The following is a 16,463-nucleotide window of genomic DNA, read 5'->3' on the forward strand; positions in this document are numbered from 1 at the left end:
ATCTTCTTTTTCATAATTGTACTAAAAAAATATGTTTAAAGTAAATAAGGTATACATGTATTATACAATCTTTTTCTTAAACATTAATTTAATCAAAATAATAATATGATACGAGTTAGGAATACAAAAGCCCAGGAAATGTATTTTTCTGATATCAAAAATAAAAAACAAAATTAGTGCACAAAACTAATACTTACATATCCGTTATTGAAGCTGTTTTAAAACCTCAATTTCAAATGTGTTTTTCCTAGAAGTTCTCTTAATTTTGATTTTTACGCTACTGGATTAACGAGAACTGAGAAGCACTTATGAAACACATCAACAAACAACAACCCCTAAACAACAGGCTCCTGAATTAGGACAGGTGCATACAAATTCAGCGGGTTTACACGTTTTAACAGGCGCCAACCTTCACCATAACCGGAGATGGTAGTGTAACATTACAACATAAAAAGACACACTATAAAATATCAAATGAAATTGCTTGAGTAAGTATATCCCAGTTGATACGATATTTCAGAGCTCACGTTACCTATCATGATTTCCTTGATAGGGGTGTTGCTTTCCACAAGGAAGCTATTTAACCAAGAGTTCCAAGTGGTGGAGTTGGAGTCTTCCCTTCGAAAATGTGAACGGACGCCATCACGAGTTAGTAAACCATTAAGGAATATCTGCTTTACAGATGATGATAGATGTGTTCCAATCGTCGTTATCACAACAACGTCCTCCTCTTCCCAAAATGCGACCTACCAAATTAGATTTATCACCGTTTTGTTCTTACATGAGCAACACGATGGGTGCCACATGTTGAGAAGGATCTGCCTACCCTTCCGGAGCAGCTGAGATCACCACCAGTTTTTTGTAAGGTTCGTGTTGCTCAGTGTTTAGTTTTCTATGTTGTGTTTTGAATGCTGTTGTTTGTCTTTTGTTGTTTTGTCTTGTTTTGCCATGACGTTATCAGTTTATTTTCGACTTACGAGTTTAAAGGTGTCCTAGTTATCTTTCGTCTCTCTTTTATAGTGGATTCTTCTCTTTAAAATAAAATTTTCTTAGCTTATCTTATGTGTTGATTTACTTTTGACAACACACTCAGAATTTTAAATCTTTTATCGTCTTCCTTAAGTTTCAAATCGTAAAACACATGCGAGTACAGCAATATTCTAACCGGATAGCATGATTCTTACTAGAAAATCTCATTGAAACGTCCAGTATATAGATCTCGGGGACCCAGGGTGTAAGATGTAAGCGGTTCAACCGACTGAACTTAGGACATATTTTCTTAGCTCAACCGATTACGGCTGACTAAGTATATGCTTCTGATCTACTGTACCGCTATTGCCATGTCAGTCAATACAATTTACTACAACTTTAACATGAGGGAAACGTTTGAAACATTTTCCCCCACTATGTATGATTTGGCACATTCTGTGGAAACGAGAAAGGTCTCCCACATTCAAAGACAAATTTGGATTTTGTGAAAACAGAAATGTATTTAAATGTCATTTACCTATTCCTTTAATGCCTTAAAAAAAAAAACTAGACTTTTCATGCGTGCGAAGCGCTTTTCTGGTTATAAAATATTTTCAAGGTGTGCAGGTTTGTCTTCAATGAGAGTAAATTTTAGGATGTTAATACAGTTATGTTTGTCAATTCCATCTGATGAACCTTGAGTTCATTGAGTTTTTATAAATCATCTACCGGTAATGCTGTTCATATTAGCCTTTCTACGTAATTTTGTAAATACCAAAATAAACCAATGAAACAGTCATCTACAATTAGAGCAAAATATAACAAAACATTTGACTGTATATTCATGCACGCCTGAGAAAAAAGTAATATTTTTTTTGTTTATAAACAACTAATGTTTGAAAGTTTTACCATTGGGATGTTATGAATAACTTTTTATTCGACATGAAATTACGTTTGTAAACATTTTTCTTTGTTTGAGTGTTTTACATTTGAATGGACATATAACAGAAAGGTGAACAGATGTGTTTTTTAGAGCTCCAATACAAGTGTTTTTACTATAGATATTAAGAAACAAATCATGATTTAAATAACAACATTAAGTAAACATGGATATAACTACATCATTTTTTCAAAACATTTCATCATTTATTGGAGATTTTAGTGGATTTAATCTGGAGGAAGTTAATGAATACACAAAAGATTGTGAGTACTATGACTTTAAAGATTGTACAGACAGATCATGCTCATATGTCATTACATTTAAAGCTCCTGCAATCTTCAATATTTCCAAAATATTCTATTTACAAGTTTTGACCAAACACTTTTTGAAGACAGGGTAAATAATGGTCTTGTATTTAACACCTTTATAAATGGACAGAAGACAGTTCTTTATATATACAAACAAACATGTACTTTTCATGTCCAAGGAAAAGGTTGCAAACAGTGGATTGACACTTATTTTAACAACATTGCAAAAATGTTGATTGAAAATGTTAATGAAAACACTGAGATGTTAGAAGCTGCATCTCAACCAAAAGACAATAATGCTCAAGAGCTCAAATTGGAAAGTTCCCAAACAGAAATGAAACATTTCGAGTTTGACATAAGTGAACACTCAGATATGGTGTCAGCTACAAGTTCATTTAATGAAACTGAAGTAAAGAACATCAAATTGAATCCTAGTGCTGCTTTTCTACTGACTTCAACACCCTGTGTTAAGCATTCTCTGGAACTAATGTTAAGATCGGAAATAGATCAATTAAAAGAACTGGTGTCGACTCTTATGGAGAAAGCGAATAACACCCCAACTCTTATTGATAACCATATTCAGTGCTCAAATGAAATGACAGACTCTGCATCTCAAACAGAAATAGAGAGGCCTAACGAAGACACAATAATGATGAGTAGGCATGAAATATCAGTACAAACTGAGCACAAAATTGAGGAAGCACTAAATGTTAAAAAAATCAAAAGTCCTCAACAGCAACAAAAATCAGTACCAAGTCAATCAGTCCGAACTTCTAAAAGGTACAGATGAAAATGGAATAAAGAACAAACTTATAATTGGCAGTTCTACCCTGCAAAGAATTAATTTGAGAGGATTGGACCGTAGAATCAAAGTCTCCACTTGACCTCGACCTCAATTCATGGATCAGTGAACAAGGTTAAGATTTTGTGGTGAAGTCCATATCTCAGATACTATAAGCAATAGGTTTACTATATTTGTTGTATGGAATGATTGTAAGGTGTACATGTCCAACTGGCAGGTGTCATCGGGCTTTAATCACATTTTCATGGTTCAGTGGTTAAAGTCAAGTTTTTGTGTTTTGGTCTGTTCTTTCTAATGCTGTATGCAATAGGTCAACTATATTTGGTGTATGGAAATATTTTACGGTGTATATGTCATTCTGGCAGGTTTTATTGGACCTTGACTTCATTTTTACGGATCATTGCTCAATGTTAAGTTTTTGTGTTTTGGTCTGTTCTTCTTAAAACTATAATCAATATGTTAACTATATTTGGTGTATGGAATGATTGTAAGGTGTATATGTCTGTCTGGCAGTATTCATCTGACCTTGACCTCATTTTCATGGTTCATTGGTCAATATAAAGTTCTCATGGTTTGGTCTATTTCTTGTATACTATAAGCAATAGGCCAACTATAGTTTGTATATGGAATGATTGTAAGGTGTACAAGTATTCCTGGTTTGGTTTATCTGACCTTGGCCTCATTTTCTTTTTGATTATGTTAAGTTTATGTGATACTTGTAGTAGAACTTTATATTTAGGACTATCAACATAAAATCAATGATCAATAAAGAATGCGAGACATTTCAGCGTGTGCACTCTTGTGTTATTTCTCTAGAATTTGCTTTATACCCTAACCCCTAACGTATTTCGCGCACATTCACATACATATGAAGTTAATTAGAAGTGCTTAATTGCTTTTTGGGATCTAAAAAAATGAGATAAGTATATGAGCCATTTCTAAATCCTTAATATCGTTCCAGGAAAGTAAAATCTAGAATTATTTGTATATTAAAGCGCCTTGCACTCTGGAGAGTAAAACCATCGCAACAACTCTATGAGGGGTTTGTATGTAGTATGTTTGAAAGCATAATTTCTGTCCTCCCGGTCTCACTCCTGCTGTTGGAGTACTTGGAAGTCACACTGTGTTTGTGTTTTTTACATTTATTTGTATTCAATATGGATTTATGAGATTTCAACATCTTTAGATAATGCAACAGTAGTATACCGGTTCAATAGTCATAAATCGGTTAAGCAAACACAAAGCTGGGTCACAAACCAAAACCGAAGGAAACACATCAACTATAAGAGGAAAACAACAAAACAACGGAAACACTGAAGTTCAACAAAAAAAAAACGCCAACATAAATAGAAACGAACTATTTGGTAACAACTACCATATTCCAGTCTTGGTACAGGACATTTTAAGAAAAAAATGGTGGGTTGAACCTGGTTTTATAGCTTGCCAAACCTCCCGCTTATATGGCAATGTTAAAAATACCGCTAAAATGACAACATTACGTGATAGGAAAATAGTACAAATAAACGCAAGAGCATTCAGGACAGAAATAAATAAATGAATAATATAATTGTGCATTACAACTACCGTTGCATCCACTTTATAATGGCTAACTCTTTTTTAATGAATAATTGTTGTTCTTGTCTTGAATACGCGAACGAGTGTTAACTAAACACATAACCAATCAATAAATCGAATTATTTGTAAATAGGAGTTATCTACCTTTGTCTTACACATAAACTTGCTCTGATATTGATAACTAGAATTTTAAGTCATACACCTATTTGTTTACATTGTTTTGCCTTAAATATTTTCAATTGTTGTTTTGGTATTTACATATAGAATACATTATAGAAAGGAAAACATTAACTTCACAATCAGAACAAACATTCACTGCTTTCTAGATGTTATAGAAAAGTCACCCTTTGAAACTATGCATGATAGTTATTACTCTTTGACATCGCTCAAAATTTTGCGCAAGTTCGCATTATTTAAATTATTACAGAATTAGGCTAGTTTGAAAAATTATGTATTAACAAATGCATAAACAACCTTGTAAACCTTTTGTTCTTTTATCCTCCTTTGTAGCCTGGCAAACTCAAATATTGAATTTATACTTAGTGCATTATAGTTCAATTTATTTTTTATGGCGATATAAAACAAGGATTCGTGACCAAGTACTGTAACATACGCTGCAATTATTAAAGAAAGAAGGGATGTTTGAAAAAAAGACAAAAGATTCATCCTGCAGTTTTACTCGAATAATTTTAATCCCATCACTTCAATACATCTTCGTCATATAGAATCATTAATATTAATGTTGAACCTTTTTGTTACATGCAGTACACTCTGGTATTTCTGACAACCATTAAATATAATGAATAAATTAACAAGAAGTGTCTGTCAGCAAATACATTTTTCATATTTTCTTTTAATACTTTATAGGTCAACTGGACACTTCATCACTTGGCATTCGTCGTCGTTTCATACTTAAAAAAAAAAGACTTATTGGACACCACTTGCATGACCGGAATTGTATAATAGAAGTTTGGTTAATCTGTAATGCTTGACCAATATCTTAAAAACTAAAGCAATTAAAACACTGCCATGGCTAAACGGTTATCAACAGGTCTATACCACCCCATTTTTTAATGTGGTTAATGTTGATCAGTCTTTAGTTTTCAATGAAGTGTTTTGTGAAATTGTTCTTCTTTTAGTTTTTGCCATGATTTTGTTGGTTGCTTATTGACCGATTCAGTTTTGAATGTTCTCTTGGTAGCTTCCACCTTTTTTTCCTGTCATTTCAGTAAATCAAAAAACCCATTTTGGTGTAATTGAAATGACCATTTTTAGAAAATGTTGCAGTTTTTGGCAACTATCTTGTGAGATATAATTGAAAAGCCAAAAATTACTACCAATCAAAGATCTAAAAATTAATTAATATGCCGGAAATCATCTGTTAACTCCGCACAGAAGTAACTTCCATTAAATTAAAATTTTATCAATTATTAGCGCTCTTGGTTATAATTTTGATAGTTACAACAGATCTAACATTATACATCAAAAATGGTCAATGAGAGGCAGCAGCAGTTTACGTAAGATCAAATATAAATCTATTGCTATCTATGATGTTTATTGATATTGTTATATATATATAAATATACATATATCAATTGATACGTTATACTCGTGCATGTTCACACTATACGGACTTCATATACATTAGTGTAGAAACTGCTCAAACAGAGTTAAGAGGAGAAAAGATTAAAAATGACACTCCGTAAATTTTATTGACACCATCACGAATTGGTTGATCTATACGATGTGTCTGTGTATAAACTAACTAACGACATTTTTACAACGTCTTAGATTGTGGTTTAACATCTTTGTCGTCTGTCTGCTAATTACCGAACGTGACCTATTCCCGAATATGAATGTGTTGCCGAGAATTAATTCAAATTGCTATACGACGTGTATCGGTATTTATACATCCAACATTCATGTATTTAATTATGATGTTTCTTTTGTGGGTTTGGTTGGAGATTGTGTTATGTCTTTTCGTTTGTCGTTTGAATTCTGTATTTTCAGTACATTTCACATGTGTCTTATTTGTCAGTATAGTCGAGTTAATTTCCATTTTCCATGGATAACGTATTGTGTTAGTCATAATAATTATGACGTCGTCACAACATAAATTCAAAATAGCCTTTCAAGACCGTCATAATCATGATAATTATTTTGACTATTGTGAAAATAGTTGTGAACTTTTAGATTTCGTTCCAAATAATTGTATTAATTTCAAGATTATATATACGTCACAAAAATACGTCACTGTTTGTGGTGTCCTGTGCTGTCGTTAAAGGAAGATGTCCGTTGTTATTCTGCGGTTTACATGTTGTAATGCACTATTACATTATTGAATAAAGCGTTTCTCTGTTCTGAGTGTTCTTGCGTTTGTTTGTACTGTTTTCCTGTCACGAAGTGTTGTCATTTTAGCGATATTTTTTTAACATTGCCATATAAGACAGAGGTTTGGCTAGCCATGAAACCAGGTTCAACCCACCATTTTTTCTTAAAAAGTCCTGTACCAAGTCAGGAATATGGCAATTGTTATCAAATAGTCCGTTTCTATGTATGTTGGCGTTTGTTTTTTGTTGCACTTCAATGTTTTTGTTGTTCGTTTGTTTTCTCTTATAGTTGATGTGTTTCCTTCAGTTTTAGTTTGTAACCCGGATTTGTTTTCTCTCAATCGATTTATGACTTTTGAACAGCGGTATACTACTGTTGACTTTATTTCTTCCTTTTGTTGTTGTTCTAATAAGATAAATTGATTCTAAATTAACACTCATAATAATTTTTTTTTTGAATTAACATGAACATATGTATTGAAAATGTTATTTTTCTCAAGGCTATCAACCTACACTAAAGTGTTACAGTTTATGATTATATATTTCTCTTAACAAATTTATAGTTTGTTCGGCCTATGAATTAATTTTTTAATTAAATATCTATTTTCAGAAATTGATATTAACACCCGGGGTGCATTCTCATATGCTCCATTGTACATCTTTAGGTTGACATTGGTAAAATCAGCAAATAGTCAGTTGATTGTAAACATTAATATTGAACAATTTAACGTATTCAATTCTAAAATAGATTTGTTTGTCGCCTTTCATCATCACTTAGACATTAATCATTGTATGTAGTTTTAACATTTCCCACATCAATTTTGTATTACTCATCAATTTTGGCATCAATCATTTTACTCTACATTTAAGCTTATTCATTTAAAATTTTCTCAGTGATTTATTTCTATTACTAATTGTGTATAAAATGAAATGAGAAACACAAATAAAACGACAAAAATGAATATAATCATAAAGTATCGACGTTTCATCTTGTTGGATTATGAACTCATGATTTGAGCTGAGACATAAATATTAAATATGTATACATTGTTATATGTATTTTTAGTTTAACTGAAAAATGGGATCCTTTTTTTCAATTAACTATTGATGAATAATAATTAATAAATTATTTGAAAACTAAGGTTCCAACTCCCAAAATATTACCCATTTGGCTTTCAAATTTCTGGGTTTTGAACATTCATAATGAAGGTCAATTCAGAAAAAAAGGCTGTGGACGCGTACGAAGTGTTATTTTTATTAAGACCAACACCAAAATTTTCTTTTATTTATTAAACTTGTTTCAATTTATGATTTTGGTTTCTTTTGACCACAACTGCTTCTTGTTCTATCACGAAGTGTCTCTGGTGTTGTAGGAGGCGTATGACTATGAGTCATAGCACCAGGACTTCGTCAAGTTTCTGGAGTTCTGAGAATGTCTTCAAATTGATGTGTCTATCATCTTGCTGACCACCAGCCCATCTACAGTCGCTGTTAGTTTGCTATCTACCCTACGTCTCTCACGGAAAGACTCATGAATAGCACACACTTGTAAGAGTATGGCACGAATAATCCACCCGTAGTCTAATGAAAGAGGGACATTTTAACATATATATGCGGATAATGTCTGGCTGTAGCTAAAATGGATTATAATTGTTTTTATAATACAAGGGAATCTACCTCCAACGTAGGTTAATACCATGCACGTTCAGCGGCAGTATGTCTTCCTCGTTGTCGATATAGATACGCCACATGTCTATGGGAGTGTTTCTCCGACCGCTGTATTTTTGTTACTCACAAAGACCTCTCTGCCGTCATCAGTATTTATAAGAATATATAGGTTTAATACAATTACTTGAGATTGGCTGGTTTTTAATTGTATAAACAGGAGTGTTATTGTTTTGTTCTGTGTCTCTATTATTCCGGATAACGCCTCACTTCAAGACTCCCTTTTTTCTTTGTTTTGCTTTTGAGTACGAATTCTCTGTTATTTTCTGCAGCCTGTACACAATACACATCTTCAACTAATCTCTAATTCTATCATCTGTTATTTTATTTAAATAATTTCTGCATCAATTGGTATTTTGTTTATGATTATTATCTTTAATTGACGGGCTTTACCGAGTGCTATCTAAGTGAACCTTAGCATACCAAGACGGGAACTTTAATCTCCAAATGGGGGGAATTCAGTGTAAAATATATGAATTGTTATATAATACCGTTTTGTCGTTGCTTTAAATTGAATGACATAATCAGCAATGTTTAATACTCATCATTTAAAATAAAAGGTTATGCAGGTGTGTTATTATCGTGTCACGAAATCAGTAATTATTGAGATATTTTAACAATAACATGTGAAGATATAACAGTTTCTTTGTTTGAAACCATTGATTAAACTTTAAACTAAATATTTTAGTCTCGATCACAAGAAAATATAATACAAATTGTTAAAGAGTATAGGGTAGCCAAAAGATTATTCTTTTTAGGATAAATTCGTTTGAATTGTCTTAATCTCTCATCAAGACCCTAAGGAAAGATTACAGTAGTGCAAGAGCGATTCAAAATTGTCATAATGTAGTTTTAAGGTAAGAAGTCTACGATTAAACTCGGTACATTTGAAAAAATGTTGAAGTTTTATGGTAGCATTCAAACTTTAATTTATTCAATAAACAGATACAAACGTCACACTTTTTCTAACTGAATTTGTTGATCGACTTCTTATAGCGGTTTCTGTCCCCGAGGACAATTTATGACCAATTTAAGCGTTTTTTGGGATTATTATGAAAACTATAATATATGGAGTGAAATTGTTAGAAGCAAAAAGGATAAGCAAAGCAAGATCTACAAGTAAAATAAAGTAATGAATAATAATTTTCAATTCACTACTTTTTGGGGTTATTAGTTTTATGCCTTTTAAATATTATCTGATAGATAGTGAATCTGGATCAAGCCTGGCCACAATTCTTTTTTTAACACTTGATAGTACATGTGTTGCACTAAAGCTGTTATCAATGGCCTTCCGGCTACAGATTTAGTGGTTAGGTACGTATACCCTGATAATGTCAATATCTGTAAGAACAGGGTTTCATATAGATAAGTACTATTTTCTTCTATTTGAGGTTAGAATAATACAATAAAACACAATTTACATCAATAATACAATACACTAATGCAAAAATGATAATGTACTGTCCTATCATCACGTTCATCAGTTGCATGATTTAAGTGTGTGGAATATCGATTTTCTTGATCGGATTGTAAACCTTGTTAAGAGCGAGAGTAACAAGCTTTTTGGTGGATTGACTGTGAAGTTAACCATTTTTTTTTTATCTTTATGCTTGGATTTAAAATATAACCGATGGGTAATTAATTTATATATGTAACGTTACGAAATCTGTCTGATTAAAAATAACATTTGCTAATTTAAACTTTTTGAGATAAAATTTGGAAACCCTCGGACTGCAGATTGTATGATTTTACATATAGGTTAGGGTTAGGGTTAGGGTTAGGGTCAGGGTTAGGGTCAGGGTTTGGGTTAGGGTTAGGGTTAGGGTCAGGGTTAGGGTCAGGGTTAGGGTTAGGGTTAGGGTAAGGGTTAGGGTCCGGGTTAGGTAGAGGTTATAGAGGGGGGCACCTGGGGTGTAGGTAGACAATTAAGGTTGTGATATGGCTGGCGTATGAATATATGAGGGTTAGGGTTTGTGTTAGCCGGAACTTGTTTTGTAACCCTAACCCCGAACCCCAAAGTTCAAGTACGCATGCGCCGATATGCTTATATTATACACTTACTGACTTGCTTATATAGTAGATATTTTTGTTACAATTTCCTCAAGAAGGTATGCCAAAATTTGCATATTGAAATTCAGGGGAGATAATCTGTATAGGCTTATAGGCAAACTCTCTGTTGTTGACGGTCCGATTTATAAACTGTTTAGCGTTTTGGAAAGGGAATTCAATTGCGCACATTTTGGTGTCTTGATATTGAAAATGTATCGGGGCATTCAAAAGTTATAGGTCGCCGAAGAAAACGTGTCAGAAACTGTGGTACAACGATCCAATGTGCTCCACCTAAATGTTAATAAATGATAGCCTTTCATGAAGGAGTTTAAGTGTCAAGCTGCTATATTTGTTGTATTCATCAATTCTTGGGCCAATATTTACCCTTTTCCTTGAATATTCTCTACCGGCATAATAATTTTATTCTTTATGTACCTCGCGATGAAATTTTTTTCAAAAATTAAGCGCTTCGTAAGTCTACGGTCATACTAAAACTTTTGTCGACAAGAATAAAAAGAGCCAATATTTCTTCTTTTGAATGATATTCTGGTACTGGCCTTATAATTGAGCACTTTTAAATACATCCTGATGGGTTGTTTGACATTAAATGGGAATGAAAACAAGTTTAAATAACAAAATTTGTTGTCGGTATCAACAAAAGGTGCCAATATCTTCCCTTCTTCCTGATTTTTCTGGTCCTGCATCATTATTTGAATCTAAGAATGAATGGTTTGACACAAATTGAGAGATTTATAAGTGTACGGTTACTAATATTTATGTTGCGAAACAATTAAAAGCGACACTATTTCATCTTTGTTCTAATATTCTTGTACTGGCCAGGTAATAGAGGCCATTTGATACATTCAAATGGATTGTCAGACATTAAAGTGAAAGAATAAATGTTTTGAAGTGCTATATTTGTTGCATTCAGCAATATAGGGTGCCAATATTGACCATTTTCTTGGTTATTACTTACCGGCATTAACATTTTATCCTTTCGGTACCTGAGGATTGATAGTTTTACACAGGTTTGGAGTCTACGGTTACTAAAACATTTGTCGACAACTATAAGAATGCATAATTTGACAACAATTGAGAGATTTATAAGTGTACGGTTACTGATATTTATGTCAATACAAACTAAAAGTGACAATATTTCATATGTTGTATGATATTTATGAGTTTAGATGGATTCTCAGACACAAGAGTGAAGAAATGAATGTTTCAGGTTGCTGTATTTGTTGTCTGCATCTATAAATGGTGCCAATATCTATCCTTTTTGATGATACTTGTGTGCCAGCATGAACATTTTATTTTTTTTGATGGATAATTTGACACTGTATAAGTCTATGGTTACTTATATTTGTGTCGATAACAATAAAAGGCGACAATATTTCTTTCTATGTTTGATGATAATTCTGTGCCGGTATAAACATTTTATTCTTTTGATGGATAATTTGACACTGTATAAGTCTACGGTTACTTATATTTGTGTCGATAACAATAAAAGGCGACAATATGTCCTTCTTTTTGATGATACTTCTGTGCCGGTATAAACATTTCATTCTTAGGATGGATAATTTGACACTGTATTAGTCTACGGTTACTTTTATTTATGTCGATAACAATAAAAGGCGACAATATTTCTTTCTTTTTGTTGATACTTCTGTGCCGGTATAAACATTTCATTCTTAGGATGGATAATTTGACACTGTAAAAGTCTACGGTTACTTTTATTTGTGTCGATAACAATAAAAGGCGACAATATTTCTTTCTTTTTATTGATATTCTTGTACCGGCTTGGTAATTGAGTACTTTTTGTACCTCAAGACTGATTGTTAGACATTAGAGTGAAGGATTTTAAGTTTCAAATTGCTATATGTGTTGTACTCATCAATATAGGGTGTCAACATTGACCTTTTTCATGGTTATTCCATACCGGCATCATATTTTATTCTTTTTGGTTTATAGTTTTCAGTGTATGGAGACTAAAAACTTTGTCGACAGATATAAAAAGTGCCAATATTTCTCCTTTTATATGATATTTAAGTACTGCTCTGATAAATGAGTGCTTTTATGCCTCATGCTGGACTGTTTGAGTTAAATTATATTTTTTTTTTTATTTTTTTTTTTGACTGGTCTGATAAATGCTGTAGTGTTAGAGTTAAATTATAGTTAAAATTTTTATTTATTTTTTTTATTTATTCATTTTTTTGTTTAACTATATTGATTTCCTCTTTGCAAGTGGACCACACACTTTAAATTTCACACACCTAATTCTGAGAATGAGAAACCATGAAAAACGCTTTTGGTCCGTGTGAAATAGCTGGCGTATTTCGTCTTTCAGCGATTTTGTTCAAACACGTTTCAGGTTGATACGCAATAACCCCGCTAGATTTACACGTCTTATATGCACCGATAGCTGGCGCATTTTGTCAGCTTATGTATACAAAAAAGTTCCAGCTTTAAGGTAGTAAAATGACGCAAATTTCGTTGTTCTTGTGAAAAAATTGCAAATCTTTCAAAGAATTTGGCAGATTTTTAAACCCAACTTTTGGTTTACAGGAATGAAGTCTCCGACCTGAGGTTATCCTGAAAGAACTTGAAAAAACGAGTCTTATTTACTCAGATGTTTTTCCGATTGCTTGAGAAATGGCAAAGCTACGAGCCTCAGAAAATGACCATATTGCAATGTTACAGGTTGATAGGAAAAGAAAGGCTTTATTATGAACGACAAAACAATAAACTGATCAAATAGCAGCCTGTCTGGGCTTTCCAAAACGCAAAGATCTTTCAAATCGGTTGAGAAATGCCAAAGTTATTAACGTTCAAAGTCTGTATGCAATTTATCATTGAGAGGGTTAGGGTTTGGGTTTGGGTTTGGGTCAGGGTTAGGGTCAGGGTTTGGGTTAGGGTTAGGGTTTGGGTAAGGGTTAGGGTCAGGGTTAGGGTTAGGGTCAGGGTTAGGGTCAGGGTCAGGGTCAGGGTTAGGGTTAGGGTTAGGGGTTAGGGTTAGGGTTAGGTATCATATAGAGGGGGGCACCTGGGGTGTAGGTAGAATATTAGGGTTAGGGTTAGGGTTAGGGTTAGGGTTAGGTTGTGAGAACGGTACGAAAATGTAGCCAAATGTAGTCAAATGTAGCCCAAAAATAGCCGGTTATCAGTTCGGGGCTACTTCGGTTAGGGGCGTGGTAAAATGGCTACAATTGGCTACATTTTGCGGTAAACTGACAACAATTTTGGGTAAAATGGCAACAATTTTGGGTAAAATGGCTACACATGGCGACATCATTTTGGGAAGTGATGCGGTAATAAAATGTTAGCTGCGCGGTATGGGTTACTTGACCTTTTTTTTCTTCATCTGGGGGTTGGGTTTTTTTTTCATTTTGGATAATTTTGAGTCCATTGACTTGTATGTGTAATGCGGTAGCTACTTGAACCAACATAGAATTTTTGACTGGAATCAAAGTTGTGTTTTTTTTGTGTTTTGATGTATTTGGACCCCATTCAAACCTCTTTTATGAGACCTTTTTTTTTCCGTGGTCACACATTTTTATAAGCTCTATACCCATTGTCCTTCAAAATACTTCACTAACCTTTGTTGATAAAGATCGGTTGTCCTCCAGGCTTGACGTAAAAGGTGACTTTTACTTTTTTTATCTTTGTCTAAAATACCATAAGAAAACACCTTTTGTATTCAACATCAAATCAACTTTTTTTTTTCGATATCTCTGTTATGAGTATAATAATGTGTGTTTATACATGTGTGTATGTGTTTATGTGTTTATGTGTGTATGTATTTGCATGTATAGATGTGTTAGTGTATGTATGTATGTATGTATGTATGTATGTATGTATGTATGTATGTATGTATGTATGTATGTATGTATGTATGTATGTATGTATGTATGCATGTGTGTGTGTGTGTATGTATGTATGTATGTATGTATGTATGTATGTATTTGTATATGTATATGTATGTATGTTTGTATGTATGTGTATGTATGTATGCATGTATGTATGTATGTATGTATGTATGTATGTATGTATGTATGTATGTATGTATGTATGTATATAAGTATGTATGTATGTTTGTATCTATGTGTATGTATGTATGCATGTATGTATGTATGTATGTATGTATGTATGTATGTATGTATGTATGTATGTATGTATGTATGTATGTGTGCTAATGCACAACGCCCGATGGCTTTCAGGGGTATTTCTGAGGACTCAATTAGAAGACACTTCCGGATGGAGGAGCTTTAATCCTTGTAAGTACAACGAAATATAACTAGAAAAAAGATATGTATGCATTGATAAAAGAATGTCACTAATTGATGTATTCACCTCTGAAAATTATAAGATATGGACGGTAATTGCCAACAAAAACATATTTTCGATAAACATTCACCATTTCCGCGACGGTAAAATGTCCACATTAATACGGTAAAAGGTTACATAGTAGCCAAATACCGCAAGCGAGTAGCCATATACCGCCGTGGTAGTAGGTTACATACTTGCGGTAGTAGGCTACATATTTGCGGTAGTAGGCTTCATACTTCAGGTAATAGGCTACATATTTGCGGTAGTAGGCTACATAATTGCGGTAGTAGGCTACATAATTGCGGTAATTGGCAACTTTTTTGCGGTACACGGCTACTGTTTATGCGGTAAATGCCTACATCTTGCGGTATATGACTACATTTTTTGCGGTAAATGGTAACATTTTGCGGTAAAATGACGACTTGAACGCGGTAAAAAGACTACTTGTAGCCGTTTACCGCACCTCAGTAGCCATTTACCGCGAATCAGGTAGCCATTTTCCGCAAGAAAGTAGCCATTTACCGCAAGAAAGTAGCCAATTACAGCAAGAAAGTAGCCATTGATGCACAATATAAACTTCTATCATCTCTTTTTTTTCCAGATTACTCATCATAAGACAGCAGAATCAGGACCGGTGATTCTTTCCCTATTTCCCAAACTTCTTTATACTTACAAACATTACAAAGGAATAGAATAAAACTTCAGAAAAACGAATCCTTGGTCTTGACAGTAATGTTCCAAATGATGGAAATTAGGATTTGAAAAAACAACAGCGTAATTGAGACCCCCAAACGAAAATTCTACTGTGTCAAATTATGAGTAAAACAGTGCATAAGAACATTTACAAATTGATCATAAGAAGCGAAACATAGAATCCCGAATGGAAAAAGTAAAGCCATGAGAACTCATTATGAAATAATGAAGAAATTAACTGAAACCTGCGGAATTTCTTGCATATTCCTAAACAAAAGAATGAGTTTCATAAGTAAACGTCATCACATGTATTTTACAATACTTTCAAGTTTTATTTTAAATTTTAAACTATCAAAATTTTTATTTCATGTAGATGATAATTACTTTATTATTTGAAAAAGAAATGATGAATATCTAGATTTCTCTGTTAGGAGTATTATAATGTGTGTTTATACATGTGTGTATGTATGTGCATGCATATATGTGTTAGTGTATGCATGCATGTGCGTGTGTAAGTATGTATGTATGTATGTATGTATGTATGTATGTATGTATGTATGTATGTATGTATGTATGTATGTATGTATGTATGTATGTATGTATGTATGTATGTATGCATGTATGTATGTATGTATGTATGTATGTATATATGTATGTATGTATGTGCGTTTGTATGTGTATGTGTGTGTATGAATGAATGTATGTGTTTATGTATGTATATATGTATGTATGTATGTATGTATGTA

This window comes from Mytilus californianus, unplaced genomic scaffold (genome assembly GCF_021869535.1).
Source record: "Mytilus californianus isolate M0D057914Y unplaced genomic scaffold, xbMytCali1.0.p SCAF_28, whole genome shotgun sequence".
Lineage (NCBI taxonomy): Eukaryota > Metazoa > Mollusca > Bivalvia > Mytilida > Mytilidae > Mytilus > Mytilus californianus.